The following is an 18,903-nucleotide window of genomic DNA, read 5'->3' as shown; positions in this document are numbered from 1 at the left end:
GATTTTATGGAGGCTTATGCAGCTAGGAAGTAATAGATTTGAGATTATATTCCTTACCTGTTTGGCTCTGAGGTCCATTTGCTTAATCTCTGTTGCACTGCCTCTTTATGGTGCTCTACAGCCTAAATTCATTTTTTTGTTGCTGTTGTTAACATTAGTAAGATGATTATTCTTTGTTAAGTTTAATCAGCCACCCTGACGAATTCACTTAGTATTTCTAATAGTCTTGCAACTGATTCACTTGGCTTTTCTGGGAATATAAACATATTCCCATAATTTTGTATTTGGAAGTACCTAATTTTGTAACTAAACATAATTTTCAATTTTGCTTATCCTTTTCAAATTTTATATCATATTGGTTCACTTACTAGTTGCATTGGCTAGAACTTCTAGAACATTGTGATTACAGTGAACATCTTGTCTTGTTAATTAATGTATCTGATGTTTCACTAAATTAGCTTACCATTATTTGGAAAGTTGATAAATTTCACCCCTGAGTTGAAGTCAGATGTTATTAGTATTCTTTATAAATAAAATATAAAAGGGATTGAGATACTTTTGTTTTCTTAAGTGTTTTTAAAAATTCTATTTGGACAAATTTATAGGCCAGATTTTGAATTCTTATTTGTTGCAGTGTCAGAATTGCTACAAACTAAAATTACTGTTACTTCTACATACTTATATTGCAATAAAATCCAAGATTTTATTTATTTGAGAGAGAACAAAAGCATGAATAGGAGGAGGGGCAGACGAAGAGGGAGAAGGAGACTCCCCACTAAGTGGGAAGCTTGATGTGGGATTGGATCCCAGGACCCTGAGATCATGATCTGAGCCAAAGTCCAACCCTTAACCAACTGAGCCACCCAGGCACCCCATACTGCACTTCATTTTTAATCTCTGATAGATAGTCCATTTGACTTTTACCTCTTTAGTATGTTCAATTTTATACATTTAAAAATATGTTTATTATACATTATAACTTGCTGAATTATATTTAAGATATGTATTTAAAAATTTTTTGTGTGAGGCTAACATGTAGTAGGAGCTCAGTGAATATATGTTAATTTTTAGAATTAATCTGATTAGTGAAGCATCTTGATAAATCTGTTTTGGCTAATCGTAGGAAAATACTCCATCAATTTTAGAGATGGAAAAAACTCAGAAAATACATATTTAGTTTTTGGTTTCATGGTCATGTGGCTGATTTCTGATCTGCCATTTTCCCTGACTTGATAGCATCTTGCTGTGGTTACAAATCTTTTAGAAGCTCTCTGGTGGATTTAGGTGTGTCTCTCTCTGTCTCTCTCTCTCTCAGGTATTTCTTTCTTTCTTTCTTTCTTTCTTTCTTTCTTTCTTTCTTTCTTTCTTTCTTTCTTTCTTTCTTTCTTTCTCTTTCTTTCTCTCTCTCTCTCTCTCTCTCACACACACACACACACACATGAGGAATAATTCATTCACCAAATGTGAGATAGTGAGGAATTGTGCATAAAAAAAATTATTAAAGAGTTAGAATGGAATTGCCCCTGAATGGTTCAGAGTTTCTCCTGTTAAACTTGTAAATATCTACAAAGAAGTAGTTTTGGAGATTTTTAGGGAAAGGCCTAATTGGCATAGCTCTTCAGTTTTGTCGATACGATCCAAAATATCTGTCTATATCTATAGCTAGAAAATATTTTTGAAAGTCTGATAATAGTGTTATAGTTTATGGCAATGAAACTGATATTAAGTTTCTAGTTACTTTGGTTAATGGTCCAGGATTTAAGTGTCTGGAAATAATTGCCATTTGAGGGGCTATGCTTTGCTTAAGTAAATAGAATTCATGGCTCAGCTTTGGGCCCGCTCAGCAGCTAACAATAGTATAATAATCCTTACCACAGCAGCTGGAATTTATTGTAGCTGTTGCTGTATGTTCTCACTGTAAAGGCCATGATTTCCGTGAGGAAATCATAAAAGCAGCCCTTTTGTGGTTTTGATTACAGAGTGTTTTCTGGGCAGCAAGAGAAAATTGCTCTGCTTGTTTTGTGCTATGTGGATATAAGACATGCTTTTATAAAAGAAGCCATTACTTCTTTGAAAAGTAGTCACATGCAAGATAACCTATTTTCATTTCTTATTACCATCTAACAGTATTTGTGAATGGTTTTAATGTACATGGTTCAGTGAAAAAATGCTTTAGGGAATGATACTAAATAAAGGAAATGTGTTGCTCTTATGATAGATATAGAAATTTTCCACTCGAGACCATCTTTTTCTGTAGTTTGCTTTAAAAATGGTTGACTGTAGGGATCCCTGGGTGGCGCAGCCCTTTAGCGCCTGCCTTTGGCCCAGGGCGCGATCCTGGAGACCCGGGATCGAATCCCACGTCAGTCTCCCGGTGCATGGAGCCTGCTTCTCCCTCTGCCTATGTCTCTGCCTCTCTCGCTCTCTCGCTCTCTCTCTCTCTCTCTCTCTCTCTCTCTCTCTCTCTCTCTCTCTGTGACTATCATAAATAAAAATTAAAAAAAAAAAGGTTGACTGTAAAACTTACCACAAGTTGACTGCTATGTATATTGTCATTGGGTATTTTAATTTATTTTAATTACAGTGTAGTTAACATACGGAGTTATTTTCGTTTCAAATGTACAGTATAGTGATTCAACACTTCCATACATCATTCATTGCTTTTCAAGATAAGCATTCTCTTAATCCTCTTTACCTATTTCAGTCACCCTCATACCCTTCTGGTAACCCCGTTTGTTCTCTATAGTTCATCATTTGTTTTTTGTTTTCTTTTTTTGCTTGTTTGTTTTTTTTCTTAAATTATATATTTGAGTGAGATCATAAGGTATTTGTCTTTCTCTGGCTTATTTGGCTTAGTATTATACTCTCTAGCTCCATCCATGTCATTAAAAATGGCAAGATTTTACTCTTTTATGGCTGAGTAATATTCCTGTGTGTGTGTGTGTGTGTGTGTGTATACTACCCCTTTTTATCCATTCATCTATTGGTGCACCCTTGGACTGCTTCCATAGTTTGGCTATTGTAAATAATCCTGTAATAAAATAGGGGTGTGTATTTAGTAGTGTTGTATTCTTTGATTAAATAACCAGTAGTGTGATTATTGGATAATAGGCTACTCTGATTTTTAATTTTCTGAGAAATCTCCATGCTGTCTTTCACAGTAACTGTACCAGTTTGCAGTTCCACTAACAGGGCATGAAGGTTCCTTTTTTTTCTCCACATCCTGGTCTACACTTGTTTTTGTTTTGGATATTAGTTATTCTGACAGGTGTGAAGTTAAGATCTCATTAGGTTTTGATTTGCATTTCGCTATAATGGTGAATGATGAACATTGTTTCATTTATCTGTTGGCTGTCTCTGTCTGTGGAAGTGTCTGTTCATGTCTCTTGCCCATTTTTAAATTGAATTATTTTGTTTGGTGTTGAGTTGTGTAGGTTCTTCATATATTTTGAATACTGACCTATATTGGATATGTCATTTGCAGATATCTTCTCCCTTTAGTAGGTTGTATTTTAGTTTTGTGGGTTGTTTCCTCTGCTGTGCAGGTGCTTTTTATTATGATGTAGTCCCAGTAGTGTATTTTTGTTTTTATTTCCTTTTCCTAAGGACATATCTAAAAAGATGCTATTAGTGTTGATGTCTAATAAATTACTGCCTGTGCTCTCCTGTAGGATTTTTATGGTTTCAGGTCTCACATTCAGGTTTTTTTTTTTTTTTAAAGATTTTATTTATTTATTCATGAGAGACCCAGAAAGAGAGAGGCAGAGACACAGGCAGAGGGAGAAGGAGGCTCCATACAAGGAGCCCGACGTGGGACTTGATCCTGGGACTCCAGGATCACGCCCTGGGCCGAAGGCAGGCGCTAAACTGCTGAGCCACCTGGGGATCCCCCCACATTCAGGTTCTTAATCCATTTTGAGTTTATTTTTGTGTATGGGGTAAGAAAGTGGTACAGTTTTGTTCTTTTGCATGTAACTGTCCGGTTTTCCCAACACTATTTGCTGAAGAGACTTTCTCCCATTGCATATTCTTGCCTCCTTTGTTGAAGATTAATTGACCATGTAATTAAGGGTTGTTTTCTGGGCTTTCTACTCTGTTCCATTGATCTATGTGTCTTTTGTTGTTGTTGTTGTTGTTGTATCAGCAGCATACCGTTTTGATTACTACAGCTTTGTAATATAACTTGAAGTCTGGAATTGTATGTCCAATTTTGTTTTTCATGTTTGCTTTGGCTATGGTGGTTCCTTATAAATTATAGAATTTTTTGTTCTAGTTCTGTGAAAAATGCTTTTGCTATTTTGATAGGGATTGCATTAAATGTGTAGATTGCTTTAGATAGTATAGATGTTTTAACAATATTCGTTCTTCCAGCCCAGGAACATGGAAAGTCTTCTCATTTCTTTGTTTTCATTTTCTTTCTCTAAGGTGTTACAGTTTTCGGAGTGCAGGTCTTTCACTTCTTTGGATAAGTTTATTCCTACTTATTTTATCATTTTTGGTACAGTTGTAGTTGGGATTGTTTTTATTTTTATTTTTTTAATTTTTTTTAAATTTTATTTATTTATGATAGGCACACAGTGAGAGAGAGAGAGAGGCAGAGACATAGGCAGAGGGAGAAGCAGGCTCCATGCACCGGGAGCCCGACGTGGGATTTGATCCCGGGTCTCCAGGATCGCGCCCTGGGCCAAAGGCAGGCGCTAAACCGCTGCGCCACCCAGGGATCCCCGGGATTGTTTTCTTAATTTCTCATCTTGCTACTTCATTGCTCGTGAATAGAAATGCTATGGATTTCTCTACATTGGTTTTGTATTCTGTGACTTTACTGAATTCATTTATCAGTTCTAGGTGTGTTACTGTTTTGTTTTTGGTGGAGTCTTTAGGGTTTTTCTTTTTAAAAAATTTTATTTATTCACTTTAGCAAGGAGAGAGGGAACACATGCATGAGTGAGTGGGGAAGGAGGAAAGGAAGAGGTAGAGGGAGAGAGAGAACCTTAGGCAGACTCCCAGCTGACTGTGCAGTCTGACAAGGGGCTCAATCTCACAACTCTGAGATCATTACCTGAGCCAAAATCAAGAGTTGGAGGCTTAACTGACCAAGCTACCCAGGCAGCCCTTTAGGGTTTTCTATATACAGTATCATCTGCAAATGGTGAAAGTTTTACTTCTTTACCAATTTGGATGTCTTTTATTTCTTTCTTTTGTCTGATTGCTGTGGTATTATTATTATTATTATCATCATCATCATCATCATCATCATCATCATCATTTTTTTTAAGCTTTATTTAGAGAAGGCGCATATGAGCGAAGACAGGGAAAGAGGGAGAGAATCTTCAAGCTGGCTCCTTGCTGAGCACAGATCACCCATGTGGGACTCAATCCCATGACCCATGAGGTTATGATCTGAGCCATAACCCAAGGTCCAGGATGCCTGGGTGGCTCAGTCAGTTAAGTGTCTGCCTTCGGCTCAGGTGATGATCTTGGGGGCCTGGGATGGAGTCTTGCAAAGGGCTTCCTGCTCACAGCAGAGGGTCTCCTCCTTCTCCCTCTGCCTGCCACTCCCCCTGCTCATGCTTGTTCTCTCTGTCTCTGTGAAATAAATAAATTGATCTTAGGACCCTGAGATCATGACCTGAGTCAGATGCTTAACCCACTGAGCCACCCAGACACTTCAAAACTTAAATAATTTTTAAATGTCCAGTATATTAAACTTGCAAGTTTAGTATATCAAAATTTCATGTCTTTTATTTATGTTTTTAAAGACTATTTATTTATTCATGAGAGAGAGAGAGAGAAAGAGGGAGGGATGTAGAGGTGGAGGGAGAAGCAGGCTCCTCATGGAGGAGGGAGCCCAATGTGGAACTTGATCCCAGGTCCCTGGGATCAGGACCTGAGCTGAAGGCAGGCACTTATCTGACTGAGCCACCCAGGCACCCCATAACTTAAATAATTTTTAAATGTCTAATAAATTAAACTTGCAAATTTAGCATATCAAATTTCATATCTTTTAAATATCTTCATAAATAGAACATAAAATACTAATATAACAAAATAATAACTTATTATGGATATATTTAGTGGCAAAAATATTAATACTGTAGGTTTTGGTTAACTTCCTCGTTTCTATATTATTTCTGTATTTTTCCAGAGTTAGAGAATTATCCACACAAAAGAAAACAATTACTGTCTAGGCCAGTTGAGGTAGTAATTTGGTTAAAAATCATGACTGTATTGCTGTTATTAGTAAAACTCTTAGGGTCAAAAACTATAGATTTCAAATGCATTTCTGGGCAAAGAAATTTGAGACTGATAGAGGCTTGGACCTAGATGTACCTGCCAAGGCTGAGCTGGCCGTGGTTAGGATGGATGCTTTTCTTAGGCTGAAGTCCTGCCTGTCACTCATTAGAACCTTTGAAGACCATTCCTTTCATCTACATACTAGAACACATAGGTTTTTAGTTTTGTATGGGTCTTTTAAATGGGTTGGGAGTAGGGGGGTGTAATAAACATCATTCTGGGACCCACTCTTAATCACCCCCCCCCCCATTCAGGCTCCCACTTCATCCTGGTACTCTAAGCCTATATAAACCACTCATTTTAAGTTCTTTATATAGGATGGAATTCTGAACCACTTAGTTCAGCTGTGTTTGTTCTCTTACGCTCGGTCCAGAGAAAGTGATTTGGAGAACAGTTTCTGCCTCTGGGAAGAAAAACTTTTTGTCTCACGAACAATGAGAAATCTGTATTGAGATGAAACATAAAGGCTGTAGTTTCCCTTCTAGAAACAGCCACACTGTGTAATGGCTCCTCTTGTCCCTTAACCAGTACAAATTTTTAGTTGGATACAGTATTATTTCTCAAAAAGTAGATCACTTGTAGTAGAATCACCTTGGACTCAAAAGAGGCTTAGATAGGGACTCATCATTAGAACTCAGTATCTGAAAAATACTGTTCTCTTTTAATTTATAATATAGAATGATACCAGTAAAAATACCAGAAAGGTTTTAAAGAATTAGGGTAGGTGAATCTACAATTTAAGTGGAAAAAAATAAGATTACACAGAAAAATTATAAGAGAAAAGGAACTAGTTCTCTCATGTATTAAAAATATATTCTACGACTATAATGATGAGCGTTCCTTGGTGGCTCAGCCGATTGATCATTCAACTCTTGGTTTTGAAACTCTTGGTTTCAGCTCAGGTCATGATCTCCTGGTCATGGAATCAAGCCCTGCTCAGCGGGGAGCCTGCTTCTCCCTTTTTCCCTTGCTTGTGCTCTTTCTCTCTCTCTCTCTCTCAAATAAAATCTTAAAAAAAATTTTTTTTTTCTAAATTGAAATATTATAGCTGTGTAGTGGTCCACAACAAACAAAATAGATCCTTACCTTGGAAAACACATTTTTCTGCCTTTTATTACTGGAGTTAAGGAGGCATTTTTTCAACATTTTTTTTCATAGGTTGGAAGTACAGATATTTTAATATATTAATGAGTGTATATATTGATATATTTTATTAGAAGGAAATTTGTGAAAATCTAAAATACCTACAAAAATTTAAATCTATAAACTCTTTGATCAATCACTTCCAGAAACATCTTGTAATTTATCTCACAGATAAATATTACAGGTTTTGGGTTTACTCCATCATATTCTATATGTGCGAATATACAGTATTATTCTGTGCATCATAGTTGTAGAAGTAAACAAATCAACTTTCATCTGTTGGAGACCAATTATACTTACAATAAAATACAGCCTTTATAAATTGAGGCAGTTTTTAAAAATTTACAGATACTGCCTGATTTCCAAGATAAAGTATTAAGTGAAAAAGAAAGGTGCCAAATGATATATGCAGTCACATGAAAATATTTTTAAAAGGAAAAATATTTAAGTGCATTCTTAAATGTGTATAGAATATCTGTGAAAGGCTGCACAAGAATACAAGAAGCTAATACTAGTGACTGTGTCTCTGGAGGAGAGCTGGATGGCTAAGGATAATGGTGAGAAGATTTATTCATGATTTACTTTTACATATTTTGAGTTGTACACCATGGTAATGGTAAATTGCTGGCCCATTCAGTGTTTAAGGTAATATATTGCTATATTATCTAACTAAAAAGAAACACACAAATTAATGTGTAGTACTGAGGAACAAAACAAAACCTATATTATCCTAATTTTCATCTTTATCAAATTATCAGAATCTCTAAGGCTAAGGCCCGTTTTCAATTACATTAAATTTTTTTTATTGTGGTATAAAATACATAACATAAAAATTACCATCTTAACCATTTTTAAATTTTAGTAATATTTCACATTGTTCTGAACAGATCATCATAACTTTTTCATCTTACAAAAATGAAACTCTAATACTCATTAAACAAAAAGTTCCTTTTACTTTATCTTGCCAGCCCCAGGTACCATCATTTTATGTTATGTTTCTTTGAATTTGAGTATTTCAGATATAAGTAGAATTACTCTTATAAGTGGAATCATATGGTATTTGTCTCTTTGTGACTGGCTTATTTCATTTAGCATAATGTTTTCAAGGATCATCCCAATAACATGTGACAGGAATTCCTGCCTTTTTAAAGACTGAATAGTATTCCATTATATGTATATATCACATTTTATTTATGTATTCATTGGCTGATAGACGTTAGGCTCCCTTCTACCTTTTGGCTGTTGTAAGTAGTACTGCTATGAACATGAGCGTGTAACTATTCTTCCAGTCTCTGCCTTCATTTCATTTAAAGGTACTCAAGTGAGATTGCTGGATCATTTGGTGGTATTATTTTTCAGTTTTTGAGGAATCTTCATATTGTTTACCATAGGAGTTGCACTATTTTACAATTTTACAAACAGTGCATGAGTTCCGAATTATCCACATTCTCACCAGTACTTAATTGTTTATCTTTTTTGTTGTTGTTACTAGCCATCATAATGGATGTGAGGTGATCCCAATACATGCTTTTAACAGGCATCATAATCATATATTTCTCGTTTATTTAAAAAGTTCATCAAGTACGTTTCACCTAATTTCAGTTTGATCACCTCAAATATGACGTGTAATCACTTTTTAGAATTTTTTCTCAGTATGCTTTGTTGTTGTAACTTGAGGTGTGTGTTGTATAATCAGATACCCCTATTTTTTTCCTTTTATCTAACCAGGATTGAATGACTCCAGAACAGAGTAGGCTATATTTAACCCCAATGAATTTTATCAACTTTATTTTCACTTACATAGTTTAAATTCTAAGGTTCTATATGTTAAAAGAATTCCAAGCATGTACCAGCATTAAAAATACTATGTTTTAATTAGAAAACTGTATGTCTTTTCACTTTGCAATGTAGTATTTGACCTCTGTTTATTTTATTTATTTTTATTTTTTAAAGATTTTATTTATTCATGAGAGACACAGAGGGAGGCAGAGATATAGGCAGAGGGAGAAGCAGGTTCCCTGCAGGAAGCCTGATGTGGGACTCGATCCCAGGACCCTGGGATCATGACCTGAGCCAAAAGCAGACACCCAACCACTGAGCCACCCAGGTGTCCTGACCTCTGTTTATTTTTAATTGAAAAGTTTTGCCTTCATAGTCTTGAAAGTTTTGTATTAACTCTTCTCACAAAATGAATTCAGTCACAAGTTGTCTTTTAAGAGCAAGATCAAGCAGCGTTTAAGGATTTTATCCAGAGAACAAAAGTACATGATACCCTAGTGAAAAATGGAAAAGGGGGTATAAATTCTCTTCGATTTTTTTCCCCTTCTTTTCCAAGAAAAATTTAGGATCATTAGTGTTCTACAACAAAATTAATACCTGGTTAAATGTTTTCCATTTTAAGTAAATTAATCACAGTTTTCTTTTCCTGACTTGAAGTTTCTGAAGAAATTTTTATTCTGGCATTATCATCACAGAATCACCTATTCTACCTTGCAAGTATTTATTCTTCAGAAGTATTTAGTAATAATATTTTAAAGTATTACATAGTGTGAATATCTAGCTATAACCTACAGTTACATCGTAAGCATTAGAAGTCATTTAAAAATAATTTTTGCTAGACTTTGTTTCACTACTGTGCAGTTAACTTCTTTATGACTTTTTATTTAAATATTTAAACTGAGCCAGTTGCATTTACTCTATTTGATGTATGAGTTGGTAAAAAAGGGTGCTCAGTGGTAGTATGGCTTGGGAAGGGTGGGGGTTTAATCCTCACTGTGGGTTTTGAGAAAAGATAATGAAATCCTTTATATCCCTTTCCATAGACATGCATTTCAAAGACTTACATTTTAATAAGAATTGGTTGTGCAGCTGCAACCCTGGCAACACGGACTACTAGAAAAGAATTGGGGCAGAATTCCAGAAATCAAGGCAGGCAATGGTTTCATGTGGAGCTGAGCTAATGAAAACTGATAAAAATACAAAACACTTAGAAGAAATAAGACCAGGCCTTTCTTTGGCATAGTGGATGTTGAAATTTTACACACTATATTTTATTATTTAATCAAAAAGCTATCAGTTGCTTACTCAATAAGAGTAGCTGCATTATATTGTTTAGTATAAAAATATGGATTCTGGGAAGCTAATATTTCTGTGCATTATATCTAAAATAAGTAATTGTTGCTGGCCCATTCTTGGTAAAATATTGACAGCACAGTGTACCAAGTTTGTTGGATTTTTAAAAACAAGATTTTAATTTTTAATAATTTAAGAAATAAATGCTCACAGTAGTTGTGAATTTCTTGCAGTTGTTGAACTCTAAGTTCCCTCAAACAAAATTTGGAAAAATATTCTTTTCTTTCAACACTTTGACAGTGGCTGTAGAATCTGTCACTAAACCATAATTTCATTATTATTGATATTAGTTTGTGTCTGGGGTTTTCCCTCCTATCATAAGAAGTATTGCAGTAAAATATTTTTGTTGCTTTTTTTTCTGGATTACTGTCAGTTACTTTTGATTTTTCAGAAGTCATTTTAACATACTACCTCTAAAACTTTTTGATATTTTCTAAATATCCTACCAATTTACATAATCCGAATTTTTTTTGGAATGAGTTTTTTCTTTTAAGTCTTATTTGGCTCTTTTGGCTTTTAAATGTTGACTTCTTTTATCGTTAATTCTGGGAAAATTTATTCCCATCATTTCTTGACATGTTTTTATCTTGAAATGTTTTTACTTTTTCCCTCTTTCTGGAACTTCTTATCTGGATGTCTTTTTTTTTAAAAATAATTATTTTCACTTCGTTCTTTTTATGGTTTCTTATTGTAACTTTATAGTACTAACACCCCAATATGCTACTGTTAGCTCCTGTCCCGTGATTTTTTTTTTTAAGATTTTATTTATTCTTGTCTTATTCTGTCTTATGAGAGACAGAAAGAGGCAGAGACACAGGCAGAATCAGGCTCCACGCAGGGAGCCCAATGCAGGACTCAATCCTGGGACCCCAGGATCACACCCTGGGCTAAAGGCAGGCACCAAACCGCTGAGCCACCCAGGGATCCCCAACAGCTCGTGATTTTATCAGCAAAATGAATTTATTCACAGTTAATGGAATATGCAAGCTATGGCAAACCATAGGCAAAAAGATGGAGATGAGAAGAGAGGAACATTACTTTATTGAGAAAAGGAGAAAGTTGGGAGGGGCTGCTCTGAAGGAAAGTGCATTGGAAGAAAGCTAGAGTTGAAGGTGCTGATGGCTTCTTACTGGTTGGGGTATATTTTCTTATTGGCTGAGCTTGTTGCTAGGCAGGGTGAAATTCTTCTTTCTGCTCAAGTGGGAATGCAAGTGACTATGAATAATAGGATAGGAGAGCTTCCGCCTGTGGTGTCCCAAATCCAATTTTAATGAGCTTTTCTTCATTCAGTTCTACAGTCACTCATTGTGCACTCCTGGGTTGTCCAGTCTGGGCATTCTGTTTCAGATAGTGTAAACAGTTGTTGAATGTTTGTCTTTATTTTACAGTAGTCTTCTGTTCCAGATGCCTCTTTATTTTGTTTAGTAAGGTAATGATCCCCTACGGGTGGGGGTGGAGGACTATTATCTGCTGAATTAATAATATGTAGTGGGAAAGACCAACAGCCAGGTATTAGTTTGTGTCAGTCCAGGTGATTTTAAGGAGTGGGAGGAGTTGAGTCTCAGTTCAGATAACCATCCAGCACCACTAAATTGCTCTTAATTAAGTTTTCCCGTTGTTAGCTACTACATCAGGCAACTTCTGATCAGGGTTTATTTTCGAAACTCTAAATAAGTAGTAATACTTACAGGAGATGAATACTTAATATTTGTTAGAAATAAGAAATAATACTCTAAAGAGATAATTTCCTTAAGATTTTAATTCACCACCAGATCTAGAGGGTTTTGGTGGTGTGGTGGGGAGATTTGACTGAATGGGACCCTGAAGTGAATTGCATCTTCAGTAGACAAAAAAAATAGAGGGTGACTCTATAGTTTTGTGCATGCTACATATTTATATTTAATCTAGTTAATAATACATTTTTAAAGTGTTCAAATCTGGGCAGCCCGGGTGGCTTAGCGGTTTAGCGCCGCCTTCAGCCCAGGGCCTGATCCTGGAGACCCGGGATCGAGTCCCATGTCGGGCTCCCCACATGGAGCTTGCTTCTCCCTCTGCCTGTGTCTCTGTCTCTCTCTCTCTCTCTGTCTCTCTCTCTCTCTCTCTGTCTCCCATGAATAAATAAATCTTAAAAAGTGTTCAAATCTATTTTAATTACTCTGTTGATAGTTGCTATATTGCTGAGACTTCATACATGGTTATTGCTCAACAATATCTGTGAAGGGGTTTGGATGCATATTGTACTATTTTTGTTTATTTTCTGAAATTAAGGTATACAAAATAAAAAAATAGTATCTGTCAAAATACATGCATATACATACATATACACCTGTAGAGTGAAATCCTGGTTCAAAAATATATGCTGAGATTTCTTTTAATTGAAGTGGACTGAACACACCATTATTGTATTAGTTTCTTATGTATGACAGAGTGATCCAGCTTGTTATATATATTTAGAAGTGATCACAGCAATACATTTAGCTACTGTGTGCCACAGAGTTGCTACATATTAGTAACTATATTCCTTTGTGCTGTACTTTGTATAACTATAGTTTGTACCTTTTAATCTCCTTCCCTTATTTTACCTATTTCTCTACTCCTCTACCCTCTAGCAAGCACCAGATTCTTAAATATATTTGAGTTTATTTTTGTTTTGTAACTTTATTCATTCCTTTTTTTTTTTTAGATTCTACATAAAAGTGAAGTCATGTGGATTGTTTTTTTTTTTCAGTCTGATTTACCAAGGTTTTTTTGTAATTTTAAGTCATTCATTTTGAGATTATTTTTGCATATGATGTAAGAAAGTGGTCCACTTACAGGATGACTGGCTGGATCAGTCAGTAGAGCATGTGGCTCTTGATCTTGATCTCAGGGTTGTGAGTTTGATCCCTGCGTTGGACGTGGTGATTACTCAGTAAAAAATTTAAATAAGTAAGTAAGTAAGTAAATAAATAAATAAAAGTGGTTCACTTTCAATCTTTTTTTTTTTTTTGTAATTGTCCATTTCCCCAACACCATTTATTCAAGAGACTATGTTTTTCCCATTGATGTTCTTGCCTTCATTGTTGAAAATTAATTTACTGTATCTGTGTGGGTTTATTGTAGAATTCTATTCTCTTCCATTGATCTCTGTGTCCTTTTGTGTTAGTACTGTACTGTTTTGATTTCTATAGCTTCGTAGTATAGTTTGAAATGAGGGATCATGATATATTCAACTTTGTTCTTCCTCCAGAGTGCTTTGGCTATTTGTGTTCTTCTGTCATTTCATACAAATTTCAGGATTCTTTGTTCTAGTTCTATGTAGAATGCCATTGGTATTTTCATATGGATTGCATTGAATCTATATATTTCTTTGGGTAGGATGAACATTTTAACAGTATTAATTTATGCCACCCATGAGCACAGAATAGCTTTCTATTTATATCTTCGTCTTACAGTTTTCAGAGTACAGGTCTTTTAACCTCATTGGTTAAGTTTATTCCCTTTTTTTAAAATTTTTATTTATTTATGATAGACACACACACACACACACACACACACACACACACACACACACACACACACACACACAGGCAGAGACACAGGCAGAGGGAGAAGCAGGCTCCATGCACCGGGAGCCCGACGTGAGATTCGATCCCGAGTCTCCAGGATCGTGCCCTGGGCCAAAGGCAGGCGCCAAACCGCTGCGCCACCCAGGGATCCCAGGTTAAGTTTATTCCTAGGTATTCTTTTTGATGTGATTATGAATGGGATTGTTTTCTAAATTTCTCTTTCTCAAAGTTCATTATTAGGGTATAGAAATGCAACAGATTTGTGTACATTAATTTTGTATCTGCAACTTTTTGAATTTATTTCTAATAGTTTTTTTGGGTAGAATCTATAGAGTTTTCTGTATATAATATATCATGTGCCAATAGTGACAATTTAACTCTTTTTTATTTGGATATAATTAATTAATTAATTAATTAATTTATTTATTTATTTCTCATCTGATTACTATGGCAATGATTTCCAATACTGTGTTAAATAAAAGTAGTGAGAATGGACACCCTTGTCTTGTTTCAGATTTTAGAGAAAAGTTTTCAGCTTTTTACCCTTGAGTATGATTTTTATTTACTTATTTATTTATTCATTCATTCATTCATTCATTTTTTTTGAGTATGATGTTAATTGTGGGTTTATCATATATGGCCTTTATTAAGCTCAGGTATGATTGTTCTGTACCCATTTTGTTGGCAGTTTTTATCATAAATGGTGGTTGAATTTTATCAGTTTTTTTTTCCTGTATTTCTTGAGATAATAACGTGATTCTTATCCCTTTTGTTTGCGTGGTTTATTATGTTGATGGATTTGAGGATATTGAACCATCTTGCATCCCTGGAATAATCCCACTTGATCACTATGCGATTCTTCCAGTGTATCATAGAATTTAGTTCACTAATGTTTTGTTGAAGATTTTTACTTTGGTATTCATCAGGAATATTGGACTGTAATTTTGTTCTTGGGTGTTTTTGTCTTGTTTTGGTGTCAGAGCTGGCCTTATACAGTGAGTTTTGGAGTATTGTCCCTTTTTCATTTTTTTTGAAAAAGTTTGAGAAGGATAGGTAACTAACTCTTCTTGAACTGTTCCATAAAATTCAACTTTGAAGCTTTCTGGTCCTAGACCTTTGTTTGTTGGGAATTACTTAATTACTGATTCAATTTTCTTAATAGTAATTGGTCTGTTCAGATTTTGTCCTTGAATCAGTCCTTTTTTGTAAATTTTTTTTCAGATTTATTTATTTTAGAGAGTGCATGTATACATGAGCACCAGTAATAGGAGGCCAGGGGGAGAAAATCCTCAAGCAGACTGCTAATAAGCACAGAGCCCGATGCTGGGCTTGATCTCAGGAAACCGAGATCATGATTTGAAAATTAAGAGTCTGATGCCTAACTGAGCCACCTAGGTGTCCCTTGTTGAGTCCGTCTTGGAAGAGTGTATGTTTCTAGGTATTTGTCCATTTCTTCTTGGTGGTCCATTTGTTGGCATTTAATTGTTCATAGTAGTGTCTTATGATCCTCTGTATTTGTGTGATATAGATTGTAATTTCTCCTTCTGACTTTGAGTTCCCTCTGCTTTTCTTGATGAGTCTGGCTACAGGTTTATTAGTTTTGTTTATCTTTTCATGGAACGAGCTCTTAGTTTTGTTGATCTTGCCTATTGTTTCTTAGTATCAATTTCATTTACTTTTGCTCTAATCTTTATTACTTCCTTCTAACCTTCTGTTTTGCTCTTTTTCTAGTTGCCTTAGGGTAAGGTTAGATTGAGATTTTTCTTGAGGTAGGCCTGTATTGCTATAAATTACCTTATTAGAGCTGTTTTCATTGTGTTGCAAAGATTTTGTATCATTGTGTTCATTTTCACCTGTCTCCATGTAGTTTTTTATTTCCTCTTTGATTTATTTTCTTGACCCTTTGGTTGTTTTGTAGCATGTTGTTTAACCTCCATGTGTTTTTTCCATTTTTTCCTTTGCTTTATGATGGTGGTCAGAAACACCTCAAAATATTTTTGAGGCATACTTATATATGTTTGCTTTTACCAGTGGGATTTTAAAAAAGATTTTATTTATTTATTCATGAGAGACACAGAGAGGCAGAGACATAGACAGAGGGAGAAGCAGGCTCCTTGCGTGGAGCCTGATGTGGGACTGATACCAGAACTGGGATCATGCCCTGAGCCAAAGGCAGCCACTCAACTGCTGAGCCACCCAGGCATCCCATACCAGTGGGATTTTATTTCGTAATTTTCTTATTTGAAGTTGTAGTCTTTTTAAAGAAGTCCCTCTAAGACTTTTTTGTAAGGCTAGTTTGGGAGTGCTGAACTTTTTTTTTTTTTTTTAAGATTTTATTTATTTATTCATGAGAGACAGAGAGAGGCAGAGACATAGGCAGAGAGAGAAGCTGGCTTCCCGTGGGGAGCCCAATGTGGAATTCAGTCCCAGACCTTGGGATCATGCCCTGAGCTGAAGGCAGGTGTTCAACTGCTGAGCCACCCAGGCATCCCTGGGAGTGCTGAACTTCCTTAGATTTTGCTTGCCTGGAAGACTACTTATCTCTCCCACTGAAGTGTTAACTTTGCTGTGCAGTGTATTTTGATTTTAAGTTTTTTCCTTTCAAAACTTTGAATATATTCTGCTTTTCTTGCCCGGCTCTCAAAGTTTCTGCTGAAAATCAATTTACAGTCTTATGGGACTTCCCTTGTATGTTACTATTTTTTTTCCCTCTTGCTGCTTTTTTGATTTTTTTGATTTTTAAAATTTTGTTTATTTGACAGAAAGAGAGAGAGAGGAAGCACAAGCAGGGGGAACAGCAGAGGGAGATGGAGAAGCAGGCTCTTTGCAGGGAGCCCAATGCAGGGCTCGATCCCAGGACCCTGGCATGACCCAAGCCAAAGGCAGACACATAACAAACTGATCGACCCAGGGGCCCTGCTTTTAAGATTCTCTAACTACTTAGACTTTGATTATGGTGTGTCTTGGAGTGGGTTTCTTTGGGAGTTGTCTGCTTCTCAGACTTGGATGTCCGTTTCCTTCGTCAGGTTAGGGAAGTTTTCACCTTTTTTCTTCAAATAGGTTTTCTGTCCTTTTCTCTTTGTTGCTTTTTGGACCTCTATAATGTGAACATTAGTATACTTGATGTCCTAGTGGTGCCTTAAGGTATCTTCGGTTTGGGGATTACTTTTTTTTTCTCTTTTCGCTGTTTTTTTTTTTTTTTTTTGTCTTAGAATGCCAGAGCCGGGGTTGGGGGCAAGAGGTGAAGCAGAGGGAGAGGAAGAAGCTGACCTCCCTGCTGAGGAGGGAGCCCGACTCAGGGCTCTAACCCAGGACCCTGGGATAATAACCTGAGCCAAAGACAGATGCCTAAGGGACTGAGCTACCCAGATGCCCCTCTCTTTTTGTTATTTTCATTGGATGTTAGCATTCTCCTATCTTCCAGATTGATGATCGATTCTACATCATTCAATCTGCTTTTCATTTCTCTAGTGTATTTTACATTTTACTTACTGTATTCTTCAGCTTTAATTTTTTTTCCAAGTATTTTCTATGGCTTTTTACTGTGTTCATTCTTTTCTTGAGTTTGGTAAGCATCTTTGGTTAGTTACTTTCAACTCTTTATCCAGTTGATTGCTTATCTCTGTTTCATTTTATTCATTTTCTGAGATTTTGTCTTATTCCTTCATTTGGAACATACACCCCCTGCCTCCTCATTTGCTTTAGTTTCCCCGCTTGTTTCTGTTAATTAGGTAGTCAGTTACATCTCCTGATCCTTAGGAGTGTCTTCATGCAGAAGGTGCCCTGTGGGTCCCTGTAGCACAAATTCCCCCTGGTCACCTGAGGCATGTGCTCCAGGAATGTTTCCTGTATGGTTTGCATTTACTCTCTCGTTGTGGATGGGTTATGATTGGTGTGGACTTGCTGATGTTCAGGACTTTGCCCTGGTCTATCTCTTGAGGTCTAGCCACTAAGTGCTACATGCATGGTGGTGAACAAGGCTGGCCTGTGGCTTATCTGGCTAAGAGGCCCAATCATGACTGCTGTAGGTGCCCTGGTATATATGGTTGGCCTACAATGTGGCTGACTGTGGAAATAGTTCTGTATATCTGTAGATTAAAAACAGTCTCTTTGGTAAGGGTGAGAAAAATCAGCTTTTCCTTTTCTTTTTTTTTTTTTTTTAAGATTTTATTTATTCATGAGACACACACACGCACAGAGGCAGAGACATAGAGGGAGAAGTAGGTTCCTTGTGGGGAGCCTGGTGCAGGACTTGATCCCAGAATCCTGGGATCATGTCCTGAGCCAAAGGCAGACCTCAACCACTGAGCCCTTAGGTGCCCCAAAAATCAACTTTTTCTGTAAATTTTATCTTATTTTTTTTAACTGTATTATTTGACCAAGGTCATACATCTTGTAGATTTTTTTTTTAAGATTTTATTTATTTATTCATAGAGAGAGAGGCAGAGACACAGGCAGAGGGAGAAGCAGGCTCCATGCGGGGAGCTCGATGTGGGACTCGATCCGCCGTCTCCTGGATCACACCCCAGGCTGTAGGCGGCGCCAAACCTCTGCGCCACCGGGGCTGCCCCAATTTTATCTTCTTAGTACTAATAGTTCAGTTACACATTATTTTGTAAGGATTCCTATGGTTTTTATTTATAATAAACTTGATATGTCTTGATTGTTTTGATTTGTAATAAAGCTAATGGTGTATTTTTTGAGATCTTTTAGGTTTTTCCACCTCCACCTCTGTATAACATCATGAAAGGCATATTTTTTCTACACTAGTTTCTTTTCTCCTCCC

The 18,903-nt window shown here is 36.2% G+C and overlaps 1 protein-coding gene and 1 pseudogene across 4 annotated transcripts in view; one reads left to right on the top strand and one right to left on the bottom strand.

Annotated features, from left to right (window-relative positions):
- LOC129494618 (plakophilin-4-like) overlaps positions 1-78 on the bottom strand; it is a 47,440-nt pseudogene extending 47,362 nt beyond the window's left edge.
- CDC42SE2 (CDC42 small effector 2) overlaps positions 1-18,903 on the top strand; it is a 110,006-nt gene that overhangs the window by 46,857 nt on the left and 44,246 nt on the right. The window lies entirely within an intron of this gene.

Source organism: Nyctereutes procyonoides, unplaced genomic scaffold, assembly GCF_905146905.1.
Source record: "Nyctereutes procyonoides isolate TBG_1078 unplaced genomic scaffold, NYPRO_anot_genome, whole genome shotgun sequence".
Lineage (NCBI taxonomy): Eukaryota > Metazoa > Chordata > Mammalia > Carnivora > Canidae > Nyctereutes > Nyctereutes procyonoides.
Note: the sequence above shows the minus strand (reverse complement) of the source record. Positions and strands in the feature narration are given on the sequence as shown.